The sequence below is a fragment of the Antedon mediterranea genome, chromosome 9, assembly GCF_964355755.1.
Source record: "Antedon mediterranea chromosome 9, ecAntMedi1.1, whole genome shotgun sequence".
Classification (NCBI taxonomy): Eukaryota; Metazoa; Echinodermata; class Crinoidea; order Comatulida; family Antedonidae; genus Antedon; species Antedon mediterranea.
The window spans coordinates 15037643-15052968 of NC_092678.1; positions in this window are offsets into that span (position 1 = coordinate 15037643).

Consider the following 15326-nt stretch of genomic DNA (forward strand, 5'->3'; position numbering starts at 1 on the left):
ATGCAGCTACATGGTATTGCCTTGAGGCTAAACTACACGGTATACTGGCACTACCATCATTCCTGGCCCACACATAAGTACAGTCGTGTACTACTGATTCCATCCTGTGGTCAAGGCTTTATTTGCTCTTATGCTTATTTCCTCTAACATACAGAGTACGTAGGGCTTCTAATTTGCTTTTATACCTGTTAATTTAAAAATCATTTAGGCCTATTGGTGCATAAAGATCAAATTTAGACTGTAAATACTGGAATGATCACCCAAAAATTTATTTCACAGCTAGAAAAAAGAATACAGAGTATAATAATTATTTTTGTGTGAATCTTCTTGGGGTTGTTTGACAGCCTATTCGCTTCTTCTTTTCTTCAGAAAACATCTAATTTAGGTCTTAAAGTCACAAAAATACACCACACATCGCCAACCTCAAACACACCAGATTCTACCAACACACACTTTATCTACTGAACTAACATAGTACAGTATAAGTCAAATTAAATGTTTGACATTTTTTTATTGAAATCAATCTTCTGCAAAAAATATTATAATAGTAACAATAACAGAATGGTTTATAGGTATTTTAATATTTTTTAAACTTAAAAAGATAAAAAAAACTGTTAAACATACATTATAAATGAAATAAAATAACTGCTATTTTAGTAATGCATACACAATTACAGAATATTAGAAATCAATGAATTATGTGTCTAAATATGGCATTATTAGGCTAATTTGCTTTGAGAAAAACATTAATGGCATTGGCCTATACAAAAAATCGATGCAATTAGACAAAATAGTTACATAAACAATTAATACTAATATTGGTAGGCATAACATAATAGTGTATATAAATTTTCCTTCAATATAACCAGTATAGGGCCTTACCAATATATTTAATACATAATTTATTATATGAACTATATTACACAAAATAAATATAAATTAATTTATAAGGACATGATGATTATCAAAAATAGTCAATATAATTTAATATTATGTTCATATTATTATTATATCATAGAGATTTTCAAAAACATAGTTTGGTATCATTTAGTTTCTGTTTCAGACCTTTAATATTTGGAAATAACCTATAATAATTATAAAACATTTTTTTTTTAATGCCATTATGTATGTAGATACAGTACACCTATATTGTGAGAACACAATTTCAATCATTTCTTTGTTTATCAACCTAGAGGTTAAATTTTTAGGAAAACATTGGTTTATTTTTTATATAAATTATATGTGCAGAAATTCGTTCTTCTAGCCTCAGATTATTCCTGAAGTTAGACATAAATCACCCAAATTATTATTAAGTAATTAAATGGATAGTAGATGAAGTACAGTACACATACATGTTTCAGGAGGATACTTTATGTTAAAGGTGATAATTTTACCCCGATGAAATGTATTCAATTACCAGGTTGAAGTATAGTGGAAACACTACTATAATGGCAACATAAATGTACTCATATAGAACACAGTCAGTTCTACCAAGGTTAGAGGTGTGCCACAATTTGAGATAAGTGGACACATGACTTTTTCAATAGTGAATTCATTACCAGCATTATAAATAACATTTTAAAAAGATGAGAATGCAAGTAAAGATCAGATTCATAGTCCTCATTATACACAATAATTTTCTACTATCACATATTAAAATATAAAACAATCATATAGCCTTTAATGAATTTACATGGAGGTCTATCCAAATAAATTTAAATAAAAGGGTCGTAATATGTCTTCGTCTCCAGTTCGTGGAAATTGAAGTTAGGATTCCATCATTTCAACAACAAAAAATATTCAAAATTTTCCTGCCAGTTTGCGTTCAAGAGTACAACCTGCTTAGTTTTTAATACGAGTACTGCTTTCTATACACATAACTTTGATTTCTGAAAAAAAAAATCTCTGTAATAATGTACTTTAATTTCTGTAATAATCTAGGCGTAGATTATGTTGACCAGACCAGTGAGAGGACGATCGACTGTACAGTACTAACATAAGTCCTCTAGGTGGATACAACTTATTTCTTGTCTACAAAGTGTACAGTAGTATGCTAATAGTACTATTATTAGATTAGGTAGTAGGAGTAGTTTGGAGAGATACATCTATTTATAAGATAATACTTTATATTTATAGATATACAGTAATATCAATAGGTGCAATTCAACAGTTATGAATAAAAAAAAACTATGTATGCTTTTTTCTGCCTTTGAAATATAAAATTGTTAAATGAAAAAGAAAATTTAGGGTGATAATCCCAGTATTTACAGTCTAACTTTGATCTATATGCAACAATAGGCATAAACGATTTTTTAATTAACAGGTATAAAAGCAAATTAAATGTCCTACGTACTCTGTAAAACAAAACAAGCATAAGTCCAAATAAATCCTTGACCACAGGATGTAATTCATTATTTGGAATCAGTAGTACACGACTGTGTGTTGGACCATAATGTGATCCAGGTTGACGGGCCAGGAATGATGGTAGTGCCCAGTATACAGTGTAGTTTAGCCTCAAGGCAATACCATGTAGCTGGATTAGCTTTGAGAAATACACTAGAGATTTCCTGAGATTTGTTGTGTGATGATTCAGTTTGATAATTTGTGCTGTGAAAAAAAAAATTGTTGAATTATGAAGAAAATATTGTAAAATATAATTAAAGGGTAACCGTAAAATATATAATAATAATAAATGCAATGGGAATTATTATTACTACTAATATTATGTATACAATACAATATTACAGTTAAATTCATAGGTCGATATTATTTTATTATTACAGTATATGGAAATCTGTTTTAAAATGAGAAAAAACCGTCCCAACCTAGATTTGAACCCAGCTATAAAGCTATTGGTAGGAGTTGACCAATTATTTGGGTACGAGTTAGCCAAGTTTGGTACGAGTTGACATGGGTACGGCTTGACCAGCACCCTAGAATACGGATAAAAATCAACCCGTACCCCATGCCAACTCGTTCCCATCCCATGGTAGAATACTACTTACATGTTAGTTTAGCCTAGCTGGGCTAACCTACCTCAACTCTCACATGCCCTCCTGAAAAAACGCGACCAAAATTACTGGAACCCTACCCTAGCCTACTAGACCTAGACTTAGGCCTAGTAGATAGTAGTGATCCGTAGTACCATGGGACTAAAATAAATGGTAGACGTATTAGTACTGTGTAGTATTATGCTAACACGTCTGGCTCTACGAGGCCTTTTTATGCTCATAGGATGGCTTTTTTGGGCGTCCCAATGTAGGTCTATGCCTATAGCTAGGACAGATTTCCCATTCCTGCAGGCCTTTAACCTATGCTCTAGTTGGGCGGCCGGGTGTACCCTGGTCGATTCACCCCTGGTCGACTCGTAGGCTACCCATGCCAACTCGTACTTAACTTCCTACCCTAAACTCGTATCCAGCCAAAAAATTGGTTGATTTCCCGCTAGACTAGTAGGCCTAGCCTAACTACAATATTCATTATGCCCAGCTAAAAAGGTAGATGAGCTACTAAACTAATTACGTAATTCGTATAACAATAACAATAATTGACTAGAATGCCTAAAAGCGGCGGAAAACACCTATCCATTCTTGCATGACAGTACGAAAACCTTCCTATGGTTGTACATCATTGTAAATTGTCAACAGACACTGTGCTACGGACAGTGTACCGTGTATTAAAAGTACAACATTTATAGCAGACAGCAACGTGTATAACTTGCTATAGTTTTACAGATAGCACCTATGGACAGTAGCAGAATCGGGTGACAGATTTTTGTTCATAACTCAGCTTTTATGGACATGATTTTGGTGGTAAAGTATATGTTTTTAGGGTCAAGGAATCCAAATACAGCATTTTGAAGTTCACTCAATGGCCTCCATTTTGTTTTTAAAATCGCCGCCATAAAATACAGATTTTCTCATATCTCAGCTTCTACAAATTTGGATGTGATTTTGGTGGCAAAATGTATGTTTTGAGGGTCAATGAATGCAAAAATAAATTATTTTAAGTTCACTCTATGTTCGCCATTTTGTTTTTCGAAATGGCTGCCATAAAATTTAAAGAATTTTATTCATATCTCAGCTTTTATCATCATATATGTTTTTTTTTGTGACGAAGGAGATCCCATTTAAAGCAGCGTCTTATGTGGTGAATGGATGGTTACCAAATACACCGGAGACCAGCACTGGTCATCCTAACTGGTCTGAATTTATGCTCAAGTACTGGATCAGTGGAGAAGTTGACAATCGAGTTTCTGCCGATCATTCTCAATGACCCAAATGATAATTCGACAGTTTATACTTCATTCTGTAAATATATATATTCATATCTTAGCTCTTCACAAAATCAACCACTGTGGGTTAAAACAATACAGATAGTTAAGAAAAGGCACCTACCGTTGTTGTCAGGCTTGGAGGATTCAATCTTCTCAAGAGCATCCTCGGTTGTATTGTACATATAACGGCTGGTTCGGGTTTGGACGATGTGCTTAGCTTACTTTATGAACCAAAAACTTACATTTTAAAGGGAGATGCATATTCAAAAGCTCTCAAAGCCCATTTTTAGCAGATTCAGCTGTTTATCATACAATGATGACACAGGATGAAGATGTTTTGACTCCATATATAGACACAGTAAATGGAATAACATTTAATGGTGGTGTATACTTGTTTGGGATGGATATCCTAGTAAACCTACAACCAAAGGCAACGAGCATCATCAAAGAACATTCCAGAAAAAAAAAACCAAGCAGTAATGTGAACATTACTCTAGATACCAAGGTTTCATCAAAACGAGAGGAATTACTTCGTAATGGCTGCAACAAAGCATCTTTCATAACATTACTTTCTCAGGAAATGGAAAGATGTGGTATTAAAACCATCCAAGCTGATGAAGATGCAGACACGGTAGTGGTTAGAGAGGCTATAATATCTCAAACCAATTGTTCTGATACAAATGTGTTTGTATTTACAGAAGATACAGATGTGTTAGTTCTTTTATGCTACCATTATCCAACCAATTCAAAGCTCATTTTTCAAACAAGTAGCTGAATCTGTAACATATCGTCTATTACTGGTTTAATCGCTGACCGTGATGAATTTCTTTTTAATTATGCAGGGTCTGTGTGTGACACTGTATCATATATATGTGGATACACTAAACATACTGTTATATGGATTATCACCAAACCGCTATCAAGCATCGAAAACGTTAGTAAATATGGTATTAAGGTATTATTATTATTGATGATTACATGGTCTGAATTCAGAGATAGATATCTTGTCAAAGGTAAGACATTACAAATTTGTGCGACAGGCAACAACGGGTAAATTAAATCAAGACAGACTACCACCAACAAATGGCTCAACTATACAGCACTCTCATCAGCAAGTTATTACATGGAAGGTCTTGGATACAAATGCTATAAACCCGATGGAAAAGGCTGGAGGATTCATGACAATCACCTCCAATCATGACAGACAAATGATATTGCACCTCAATCTTTACTGAAACCAATATGCTATAACTGCAAAGGAGGAAACCTATGCAGCACTCTCACGATGCAAGGTGCATCAGTAACAGCACCAAATAAGGTAACTTATAAGAACATGGTATTTTTCAAAAAGGTAATCGAGAAGAACTGAAACGTGTTCAGAAATAGAGCTGAACTTGTTATAAGCTAATACAAACGAAAAATTGAAAATGATTTTGTCAGCAATGACATGAAAGGGTTTGGACAGGAATGCGGATAATGATTGGTTATAAAGGATCGAATATGAAGAATAGAAACTATAAAACTATAACCATCAATAGGTTATGCAAATGAAATAAATTTCTTAATAGATTTGGCAATATTGATTAAAAACAAAAATTATTTACGGTAAGTTAGCTATTAGTTTGCTTGTAAAATTTTGATAGTGAATTTGACCTATTCTAATAGGTCAACTTCATAATCAAATATTTCCTGTTCATTAGGTAAAACTAATGAACAAGACGTCTTTGAATTATTCCGAAAGTTAAAACATTCCAAGGCACCGACCCCTGATAGTATACAATCCAAGGTACTTAAAGCATGTGGTTCTCAAATATCCTGGTGTATTTACAGTCATTGTTAATACAAGAAGATTTTGTTCTGAATTGTGTTTCTTATGGTATTAGGTAGAAAAATTACCAGATATAATTCAATATCCATTTTTATATTTTAATACGTCTTTGTAAAACAATTATTTCATCAGACTTTTTCTGGCTTTTGTAAATATTTTATATATTAGATAAAAAAAATAAATATGATGGAAATAACAGAGATCAATTAAAATATATTGACTTTACTTCTTGTTAGATATCATCTTTTTAAAGGACCATCACCTCTTTTAAGCGACCACTACCCCTATATTTAATTTAGTGACCACCACTTTTAAAGAACCACCGACTCTTGTAAGCGTCCATCACTTTTAAAGGATCACCACACGTAAGAAAGGTGATTGCTTACGATATATGTGTCACATAATAGTTTAAAAGACATTAGAAACCATAATCAATTCAAATATACACTTAAACACATCTTCTGCATTGCAACTTATGATTTAATTAGGATTTGCTTGTTAATTAAGATTGTTGATGTATGTTGTTTTTTTTTTATCGAGAGTCCTTATTGAAACAAGCTCTAGAACTTATAAAGTTATCATCTTGCTCTCATCCTGCCATTTTATTATTATGTATTTGTAATACAGTATTGATGAATGAGCAACGAATATAAAACGAACACACGTTCTGCCATTCCTGATAATTGTATAAGTAAAAAGTATGAGTATTCCTGTATCTGAAGTGTTTTGTAAACACAATGTGTCTTATAATATTCATATTGCATCAGCCACAAAACAACAACAATCAATCATGTTATCAGTTGTGTCTAACAATAAGAATAAGAATCCTTATATTTTATGTTTATGATTTATTCACAGAATGGATACACACCGATAACTATTTATCTGGAGCATGATGATGTTAAATTAGAGATATTGTACTGTCTGATAACCAATGGTGAATCACCAACATTACCAAAAGAGGTAATTTGACAAAAATTTAAATTGCAATAGTATGGCATACTGGTAATAGTACGCTTAATAATAATTATTATGTTTTGCTTCGTTTTTTACTTTCAAACGTAAGAAGGTATTGTACTATATGTTAATTATTATAAACATGATGCAACTTCTCTTGGTATAAATAATACATTTTAGCGACTTTCAATTAATTTGATTTAAAAATATTTATTTATTAAAAATATAACATTTTTTATTTTTTTAGGAAGGAATCAATGCTCTACATATACATCTAAGTGATAGATATGTTAAACCTACGTTAGAAATAGTGACTAATCTCATTAATCTTGGTGTATCTCCAACATTACAGAATAAGGTAAAGTACATAAGAGTGGGCATATATTCCCGTGATCTAACATTGTGTAATTATCGGGTGGGACTCAAACACACATCAGATCACGAGTATGGTGTTGTTCATAACTCTATACCTCCATCAGAGTGGTTACAGCAAGCAAATACAGTTGGAACCCACTAACGTTCGTGGTACCGAGATTAAATCTCTAAATGGGGAATTAAAAAATATATTTTTTTAATTATCCGCATCCTTTGTTTAATTTAATTTGTTATTGTATAAAATAAGTACGTGTGATTTATAATGAACTTGAGAGAAAAGTGCCTTACGTACGTCTTCAATATTATGTAATAATATATCTTCATATCACATAGCATGAGGTAATAGGGATAGAGATAATTTATATACAAGATAAAAAAATAAATAAGATGGAAATAACACAGATCAATTAAAATATATTGACTTTACTTCTTGTTAGATATCATCTTTTTAAAGGAACATCACCTCTCCTAAGCGAACTTTTAATTAAATTAGTGACCACCACTTTTAAAGAACCACCGCCTCTTGTAAGCGTCCATCACTTTTAAAGGATCACCACACGTAAGAAAGGTGGTTTCTTACGATGTATGTGTCACATAATAGTTTAAAGGACATTGGAAACCATAATCAATTCAAATATACACTTAAACACATCTTCTGCATTGCAACTTATGATTTAACTAAGATATGGTTGTTCATTAAGATGGTTGGTGTATGTTGTTTTTTTTATGTCGGGAGTCCTTATGGCAACAAGCTCTAGACCTTATAGAGTTATCATCTTGCTCTCATCCTGTCATTTTATTATATGTATTTGTAATACAGTATTGATGAATGAGCAACAAATATAAAACAAACCAACGTTCTGCCATTCCTTATAATTGTATGAGTAAAAAGTATGAGTATTCCTATATCTGAAGTGTTTGTGAACACAATATGTCTTATAATATTCATATTGCATCAGCCACAAATAACAACAATCAATCATGTTATCAGTTGTGTCTAACAATAAGAATAAGAATCCTTATAGTTTATGTTTATGATTTATTCACAGAATGGATACACACCGATAAATATTTATCTGGAGCGTGATGATGTTAAATTAGAGATATTGTACTGTCTGATAACCAATGGTGAATCACCAACTTTACCAAAGGTAATTTGAAAAAAAATTTAAATTACAATAGAATAGCATACTGGTAATTGTATGCTTAATGATAATTATTATTTTCGATTTATTTTTACCTTCAAACGTAAGAAGGTATTGTACTGTTAATTATTATTAACATGATGCAACTTCTCTTGGTATAAATAAAACATTTTAGCGACTTTCGATTAATTTGATTTAAAAATATTTATTTATTAAAAATATAACATTTTATATTTTTTTAGGAAGGAAGCAATGCTCTACATATACATCTAAGTGGTAGATATGTTAAACCTACGTTAAGAATAGTGACTACTCTCATTAAACTTTGTGTATCTCCAACATTACAGAATAAGGTAAAGTACATAAGAGTGGGCATGTATTCCCGTGATCTAACATTGTGTAATTATCGGGTGGCGCTCAAACACACCTCAGATCACGAGTATGGTGTTGTTCATAACTCTATACCTACACAAGAGTGGTTACAGCAATCAAATACAGTTGGACACCACTAACGTTCGTGGTACCGAGATTAAATCTCTAAATGGGGAATTAAAAAATATATTTTTTTAATTATCCGCATCCTTTGTTTAATTTAATTTTTTATTGTATAAAATAAGTACGTATGATTTATAATGAACTTGAGAGAAAAGTGCCCTACGTAAGTAAAGTAGTAAAGTCGAAACCTAAGCTAATGCTAACGGTCTTGGTGCCCATCTCCATTTCCTTAGAGTTTGGGCCAGGCACCACTAAGTGTTTATGTATGCGGGGGTACGCCACTCCTCCCGCACAAACGAGTCTGATTTACCTTCCCAGTACTTTTAACATACCGGTACCCATTTATATCAACTGGGTGGGGAGGAACAATGTGGATAAAGAATCTTGCTCAAGGACTCAACACCGCAGTGACCGAGCCTGGCTTGAACCGGCAACATATTGATTGCAAGTACAATGCTCAAACCACTGCACCACAGTGCTCCGCTAAGTGCTGTCTTACGTACGTCTTCCTTATTATGTAATATTACATCTTCATATCACATAGCATACGGCAATAGGGATAGAGATAATATATTGAATGAATTATCAATTTAACTATTTTTTATGTGGACATGTCATTATAAAATGGTTGAATTTAGAATGATGACTGGAAGCAATGTTCACATTAAGCTGTATGTATAAACTGCACGATTATGATTTCTTTTGTCAGTAAGATTGCAAATTGATATAATTCGGTCTACGTTCAGAGCATAAGCACCAGTAAAATCTTTTATTTTAATTTATTTGTGTATTATTTATCATTGCATAACTAAAATGATTTTCTGCAATAACCTGTATGTATAATTTCTTTATACACTGTAAAAACGGCGTTTAGATTCTAAACGCATAGCTTGTACCCACTTTTTCCACACGTTTAGCTCGATACATGTTTAGCTTTTCTATGCGTTTAGATTCTAAACGCATAGCTTGTACCCACTTTTTCCATACGTTTAGCTTGATACATGTTTAGTTTTTCTATGCGTTTAGATTATAAATGCATAGCTTGTACCCACGTTTCCACATGTTTAGCTTTACACATGTTTAGTTTTTCCACGTATTTTTACATAAAAAAAAACAAAATGCTGTGGATGACAAAACATAAATTCAAACAAACCAAACATGTACAGACTTATTATCAATTTTATTTTTCCTTAACATTGAAATACATTTTAATTGTACTTTTAACTATTCACATTACACTATGGCATGATCGGTGTATGATAAGATTAACTAGATTCTAATTGTTTTTGTTTGGGATAAGACAAGTCCCAAACAGCACATTAATAATAGGACCATCTTAATTATGCTGGCATCACTACAATCAATAGCCTCTCTATCGGCCAAAATGAACCCACTATTGTATTTGTCTTCATCATCGAAGCTGACATCACAACCAGGCGAGGTGGCTCAGATAGTTTAGAAGTTTTTCGCCTAAAATAATGAATGACCACCAACATTTTTAGACCTTTAATTTTAAACAATATATATGGGTAGGACTTGCAGTACAACCAAATTATTTATTTTAGCCAGTCTTTATCTAGCCAAAGAACACAATAATGGAAATTGCGTATACAGTATAAATAACAACATTTAGTACCTACCTCCACTAAACTTATCACATCTTCATGCTGTTTTGTGCTTTTTAGGTTGACTGCCTTTTGAGGCTGTAGCAAAACCAAACAAACACTTTTGTCACTGTCCTCATTCTATCAAGACATTTAACATAATTAGTACAAAATTAAATATAGACTACATACAGTTTGCCATCTTATATAGTTGTTATACACGAAAATGCACGACAATTCAATTCAGGTATCCAGAGGCTTCTTGGGTGGATGCTAGATTGAAATTAGGCTGGGTGCAAGCACTTGAAATAAGCTCTAAGAAATTACATCTCTGCTGTATAGGTAAAATACATTCTGATCATTTAAACTAAATTATTAGAAACCAATCCCATTAAATTAGGTATAGTTCTAGATCCATAAAATAATGTGTATGCTTACATTTTCCGGCTCTGTATTCATCAGAATGTTAATCATCTTTTGCATATTTTCTTAAAGTTTCTCACAGTTAGGTTCAGCCCTCAGCAAGAAGAACTCTTTCATTATCTATAAAAAATAAGAAAAAAAAGTTAATAGGCGTCATGTAAACTATTTAATTTATTACAATGAACATTTTTATTCCCTGTATTATATTAATTAATATCATTCAAATAGGTTTTTATGGTAAAAAACTTTGACATTCTGTGTATGTGTGTTTTTGAAAAACAATGTGATGCGCCCAGGTATAACCATACCAATGTCATCATGACCATTATAAAGGCACATGATAATTATTTTTTTTGTCAAATAAAATTTGACAGTCTTGACCTAGCATTTCAAGTTAAGGTAACGTAGTTATACGTATGCCATTTGATCACGCACAATACAACACAAACAATTAAAAAATGTTCAACATCCTAAAATTAAAATTTGTTTCAGTCACTCATCCATACATTAAGATACTACATAACAAAATATAGCATTATGAAATTACATTAAAACTCACTGGTTTTAAGGATAGGAAATTCTGTGACAATGGTATGTACATCACCATCCTTCAATAGTCTTAGCCAGTCTCTTCTCTTGGCAAATGTTTCTCTCTGCAATCTTGTCAGTTTTGGTTTGTCCATATTTACTTCACTGTACTGCTGCTTCATTATACCAATTGCTTCCTGATATGTTTCTTCAGTATCATCACCTTAGATTAGAACAATTAATAATACTAGATGGTACGCTCGCTTCGCTCGCGTACCATCTAGGTCGTGCCCACAGATGGTTCTCGAATACATAATAATTTCAGCGTTAAAAAACTGGCGATTTCAAATGTACGTACCGCAGGACAATAATGTCGTTTACAGGAACGGATAAATAGACACTGTGATTTATGTACTCAACTAAAATTAGCACCCTGGGAATTACTTCCGAAAGAGAAACTTGTCACAAAATGAGACCAATTGTTTAAGTCAAATTTAAACAAACTTAATTTGTGTTTTATATGTAACATTAGGGTTGAGGGATGGAAGAGGAACAATTTTTAAATATATTCTTTATCCATTTAGTAACGAAATATTAATTGTTTTCATGTTTTACAAATAATATACCACTAAACCATGGAAGTATTTATACCCCCATGACTAAACACAGTAAAACATTGCGATGTAATACTTTGTTGAAACTATCACCGTCCTAGTCGATTGAAAAGTACAGTACGTGTAACGATACATCACTACGACGTGTATATGTTTATATAATGTAAAACAATTTGTGAAAACCACCTCTATTCGGGGCAAATCATAAATTCGATTTAATCGTCAATAAATATTAAATTATCTAACTCAACTTAATCAGTAGGCCTAATGGTTTTCAATTGTTTCTTAGAGCTAATTCATACTTAAGTTGGTTCCTACCCTACCCACCAAAGTTGTTCTGCGTTTAGGGCATGTGGTGCACTGTAGGCCTATCCTCTACTGGCTTTACAACGCTACTCATGCCAGTGAGGGAAGGGTGGTTTAACTGCAATAATAAAGATTTGTACGTAATATACGGCGACTGAAAACGCTAGCTCATTATCCGTTTAAAAAAAATTTATATCCAACCTCTGCAGCACAGATTGAAAAAAAAAATGGATCGAATTTCTGTTATGAGTATACAGTACTTGAATTTACGACGCCTGAGGGAATAGAACTTGTGGAACAGAGATTGGAAAGTTCCATTCATCGCAAATCAATACATTTGTATAAACGTATATTAAATCTATCAAAATAATACTTTTTAAAGAAAATCGGCCTGTCTTCAACATTATGATGCTGTACTCGAGCTGTTCAACCGATTTTCAGCGATCAAAAACAATTATCGTAGGAGGAGATAGGAAAATGCGAAGCATCCTCGCATTATTGTATGCGGGTATTTTTCAAGATGGACATGCATTAGACAGTGTATACCACGATCGGAAAACACCCCTATTTGGAGCAAATCGTTGAACCTAAATTCGTTTTAATCGTCAATAACTAATTTTCGAACTCAATTAGTAAACAGGGTTACATCAGGTGGTTAAAATCAGTATCGAAAGTACGAACCAACTTTATATACCATCGAGTAAAAATTCTAGAAGTAAGGCGCGATTGACCGAATTTTGCCCTTACGTAAATTTATATATAGATACTGTAGTGTTAATATAGTGGAATTGAAAATTAGAATATATAGTTCAATACAACACTTGAGTTAGATGATTATATAATTAGAAAATTGATTGGGCATTTGTCGATGTAGGCCTATACTAGAATTAGAAACACACTACAAAAACATATTTGGATTAGCGAATCATATGTAGGCCTAGTTGATATTGAGAAAATCACTACTAGTACTACTATCTATTAAGAGCCATTGTCTGTAAGAATCAAAGAAATATCAAAAAAAGTGGCAGACTAAAAAAAATGGATTTCTTTCAAATTTTGCACATGGCTATATATGTGTTGAGAGAAATCAAATATGAAGTATTTTTTATTTCACACGTATATTTCCATGGCAACGGCCAAATTTATGTTTTTGACAAATTTTGTCCTTTTTTAAGGTTTTTTAAAATGGATATTGGCACTACTTTGATGAACGATATTTTTGTGTTGTTCATTTAATTATAAAAAATAATTAGTGTATGCATAATAACAATGCATTGTGTACCTGTTTCAAAATTTTTTATTTTTTTTTATTTCATACTTTGGGAGATACCATTTATTTAAAAAGGGGTGTTTTTCACTTTTTTTAAATTGTTCAATGCAACTAAACTTTACTTCACCATAACGCCCAAAGTGGTGTATTTTTTTAGCTGATTTATTACAAATAGGTAGTTCTAATGTTTAATAATTGATTTCTAAAATAAAATACTGGGGTAAATTTAAAATCTACAAGCAGTGTTGCGAGAAACATAGGCATTTTTATATAAAAAAAAAACATGGTATATTAGTAAAAACATTTTATTTTCTTTGATTATTTGATTTGAAACTCATTGGTCAGAAAAATTCTTAATGTTTTATATAGTTCTAGTTGTGTTGTGAGAAAAAAAATTAATTTTTAATTATAGATTCTGTAATTCCCAGTTTTAATGTCATTTTATAGGTTATATCCTCTGGAAATTTGAATAAATTATCAGATCGTTGTGAATTTTAATCTTTGCAACAGATTACTCCTCTCTTATTTTGAAGCTCCTCTTTCATTTGTTTACTTCTTTTATTTGCTAACCTAAGCAGATCCCACATGCCCATCCACCACCACTTTCGACTACCACCCCTCCCCACCCCCACCCCGACTATAACCACAAAAAGATAAACTGCAACACTTTGGTCGATCATCCACTATAGAGTGTCAAATGCATGCATTCAAGCACCACCCACACTGCCGCTACTATCGCCCCAATGAATAGACGGATTCAAACTCCTCCATCCCACCACCTCCCCCTTTTCTCCAAGCCCCCACCCACCCCAAGTTAAAAATTGCAATGCAAAAGATAGGACATAAAGTTAAGTTTTTAGACCCTCGCCTTCAACCACCTAACTATTTAAAAGTCCTGGATCCACCACTTTCCCCTCCCCAAAATAGAACCAATCAAAAGTCAATGATATACTCAGGTATGTTAATGCTACATAACAAATATTGAAGCCCTGATTTGAAATTTCATTTCATTTAAGGTCAGCATGTAAAATATCACACTTTATTATTAAATATTGGTTTTAAATTCTATATTTTTTTTACTGTGATGGTTGGATTCAGTAATAACTATTAATTAATAATTATCTGATAATTATTTATTTTCCCTTAGTTATGCATAGCAACAGTTACTATGGTAACTAAAAATGAGATATTCTTTAGATTTTGCATATTTATCTCATACAAATTTAAATTTGTAGATTATTAGCAGGCATGCCTTATTTGCATTTTCAAATTACCGTTTCACAAGGTCATATTCGTAAGCACTTTCTTCTGTGATTATTTTTATTCATGAAAACCCCATATTTTATTTACAGCGGCCACCTCCCTTAACGGACGCACTTTGAAAAGCCTGTTTGTTCTTCCTATCTAATTAGTGCATTTGGTGCTTACCGTAAGCAGCTGCGAGCACCTCTTTATACTAAAAATGAGATTTTTTGTAAGAGGCCAATCGAAAAATGTGATACTTA